This window comes from Argiope bruennichi, chromosome X2 (genome assembly GCF_947563725.1).
Source record: "Argiope bruennichi chromosome X2, qqArgBrue1.1, whole genome shotgun sequence".
Taxonomy (NCBI): domain Eukaryota; kingdom Metazoa; phylum Arthropoda; class Arachnida; order Araneae; family Araneidae; genus Argiope; species Argiope bruennichi.
Genome location: NC_079163.1, coordinates 73,422,295 through 73,426,393, shown reverse-complemented (window position 1 = coordinate 73,426,393; position 4,099 = coordinate 73,422,295).

Genomic DNA, 4,099 nt, shown 5'->3' with positions numbered 1-4,099 from the left:
GATAACATAATCACAGCTTTTGTTTTTGGTTAATCAAGAAAGAAAACATTTTAAAACGAAATTTAAAGGACCTCAAGTTTGATTTTTGTTTCTTAATAAATACTTAATTATTTATCCTAAAGAATTAAAAGGCCACTATATTTTTAAATAATTAAAAGACGTGTATATTTTCAAAATCTTTGGAACTATTCGCAGTAGTTTAAACAAAACAACAACAACAAAATTGAAAACATATGAGGCGAACTTGCATTCGAGTTCTTAGTTTATATAATTTTGATCTCACAAAATTTAATGTATGATGCCGACTATTATTTTACAAAAAAAAAAAAAAAAAAAAATGCTTGATTTAATTATTTTCCACTTGCTATAATGAATCAGAGGTTTTATTTAATTGTTTATAATTTTTTAAATATTTATAACTGTAAAATTGGTAGTTTTGTAAAAATTTTCAACACAATTTAAATAGATGATAGATGGTAAACTGATACTTTCAATCTTGCGATTCATTAAAGTGATAGAAAGGGAAGAAAGAAATCTATATGTATTTTGTTTCGTTCTGTTAAATAAATTAAACCAGTTTTAAAAATTATAATTGCAACATATAGAGATTAAATTTGAAAATTATACTTCAGTTTATTGGATTTAATTAGTGTTACGCACATCAAAATTATAATTTTTATAAATGTGTTCGATACGGGGTGTGTATTCCTTCCCTTAAGTGAGGGGTGTATTGCTTTTTAATAAACTTTTAGAAGCAAATCTCAATCATTTTATTTATTATTTCCACCACTCTTCGAATTTGGTATTAGTCGTTTTTTTAAAGCCATTAGCAGCCTTAGGGCCATTAGCATTTTTCTGTGGAAGCTTTCCTTTAGAGACATGGAGTGTCATCCTTACACTGCAATTGATTGATTATCTTGTATCTTTCGTTGTCAATGCACCAAATCTTGTATATAAAGATAAACTTTACAATACGGCAGCCATTTTAATGCTTGAGCGCATCTGACACAACCGAAAGTTAGAAGTTTGGTCAAACACCTGCAAAAGAAGGAGTGATCCCTGCAGGAGGACAGGAAAAGTAAGAAACAGATTTTCAGCCTCAGAAAAGCTATTTTCTCTTCCCCTTAATTGAGGTCATAAGGGAAAAGGGAGAAATATATGAATGGGTTAAAAGGTGAACGGACCAGTATTTCGGATTACAGTATCGTTGTAATCAGTCGAAACCGCATATCACTCAAATCAACGTTATTCTCAGGAAAGTGTTTGTAACTGTGAAGTCGTTGATTAATGATATTGGTGACTTCTTGACAGTTGTCCAATATCGATGACTTGGAATAAAGATAATTTCTAGTTGACTGTGAAATGGCCTTCTATTGGCTTTCTTCATGGGCGCCATCTATTAACAGAATATAGAACTAAAGCGAAATCTTTAAAGAAATAACACTTTTTTTATCTGAATTTTTTTAAAGAAAATTCTTAACTCAAATAAATAAAATAAATTAATGGTTTTGAATAGAATTAAAATTAAAAATTGCTTAAATATATAAATTAAGTCAATCATACTTTACTTAACTAAATTAATTAAAATTAATAAATTTTATTATTAATAATAATTAATAGTTTTTAATTAAAAATGTGATTAAAATAATACTAATTTGGAATAAATATTTAAAAGTAACAGCAAAAATATTTGTTTAAAAAAATTCCCGGATTATGTATGTCTGTACTGATTACGTGGAACTTCAAAATATATAAAGCTTAATTTGCATACTTAACTTTTTTTGTTAAATTTTATTAAAATTCTTTTTCAATAATATCTTTACTAAATGGAACTTAACGTCAAAGCAGAAGCACAAAACTGCATTACACAGAGAATTAATTAATAAAAAATTAAGAATTATTTGCTAAAGTGGATGTACAAGAACCGCTCCACACCTAACAAATCAACGGATTATAGCATTTGCTGAGAAGAAAGGAGTGGGAAACCGACGCCGGTAGATATCGCTCGCTTTGTTTACTACTAGCGATAACGAATAATTATGGCAACCTTTCTATAAAAGGAAGTTCTTATTTTAAATAAATATCGGAAAATACTGTAATAAAAACATCAAATTTAATATTTCTAAAGTAACCTTAAGCCACATTATTAAAAAAATTCTCCTTTTAAACTTTTATTAACATCTTGTGTTGAAATTTTGGTAATTCCTATGATACCGGAAATCAGTCCTTGGCTCCGAAATACGTCATTAAGCCCCAATAATCAAAGCAGGAAAACATTGCCCTTTCTTTTATTTTTGAACTGTTATTTTTCTTTTCACTACAGATCCATTTGTTTGAAAAATTTCAAACTTTTTTTCGGTGGACACCTCGATTTCATAGTAACAATATATGAAATTTCATTCGATTCTATGGAAATGAAGCTACGAGACTCTGATTGCCCTCACGGCCATATTCACCAACCGTAGTTAAACATCAGCTCATGATTAAACGCTGCTCAGCGGTCAAATCGGTATTCTCCAGACCAAACCGATTGTCGATTCTCTCCTTTTTTGCCCCATTTTTTGATCCACGGGCTTCCGATGATCAAATTTGATCAACGGTTTTCCGCATGCGCAGTTCTCAAGAAGGGCAACTGTTACATTAGTTTTCAAACAAACATGGAGGTTTTAGATACATTGGAACTGTTGCAGTTGATACCAGCTAGGAGGTCGAGAATTATTTACACTGACAGAGTTTCTGATTTGGATTTGTTAGATGAATATGATTTTGTTTCGAAGTACAGACTTCCCCGTAATTCTGCTGAATGCATTTTATCTTTGATGAAGGAGAAATTAAGCACCAATATTTTAAAACAGTGCTGTCACTCCTGAAGAGAAATTGCGTATTGCCTTACGTTTTTTTGCTTCAGGAAGTCATCAACAAATAATTGGTGGTTTGAATCAGATTAGCCGGTCATCATGTTGCCGGGCGATAAATGAAGTATCTAGATGTATAGCTGAAATGAGGTCAAAATTCATTTACCCTACCAAAAAATGAATCTGAGCGACTTGAGGTATGTTTACATTAATTTCTTTTATATCCTTCATATGGGAATCCCTTTTTATTATTATTATATTCGAGTCGATTTTTGATTATTATTTTCTAGAATTAAAACTAGAATCTGTCATTTGTGTAACATTCAATTTTTTGAAGCAAATGAATTATAATTAAAAGAATTTGCTACATTTATTAATACCTTTTAGAAAACTCGTCAAGTTTAGTATGATTATACTGTTTTTTGTGAAATGATTGTTCCTTAAAATGCTTCCATTAAAAACATTTTATTGCATATTTTCTACTTGGTTAATCTAATGACTTGTTAGTAAAATAAGTTCTTTCATTTCTATACATATTTATATCATTTGCGTAGTCTTATAGTTTTTTTAATTTTGATATTATGGCGATATAACTTATTAAAAATTGATAATGTATGTATGCAATATTTTTTCAAATCATTTTTAATTAACTTTTAATATTACTTTTATGACTAGAGTTCATCTTTAACAGTTTTTGCATTTGTCATGCTATAAGAAAATTTTCCCATTCTTTACTAAGACAGTGTACATGTTAAACCTTGTTCCTTTTATTGTTCAATTTTGTAAATCTGTAAAAATATAATAAAGAATTCAAGTGTTGAGGATTATTTGCAATATAAGCTTAAAATTTTAATTATGCTTTATTCCATATTGAAAAATTCTTATTCCTCCACCCCTACCATTATACAGCTGTATATCAAAGATTATGGCAGAGTTTTGTATGAATATTTAAAGTAAGAAGGGTTTTTGAAAAAAACCCACCTAAATAATAAATATGTTTTCGTTGAACAAATAATATTTTAAGATTAAGTAAAAAAATATTCTTTCCGTAGAATATTTTCCAAAGTTATCTGAAATCACTTACAGATTTTTTAGACTGCACAATATTAAAACAAATGAATTTATATTAATAAGTCAGTGTCATTTTTATTTACCCTCCCTTTACTTATCTACATTTCCTTCGATAAAAATAAATTATCGGGGCCATCAGCACTCACACAACTCCACACCATCACACTGCAGCA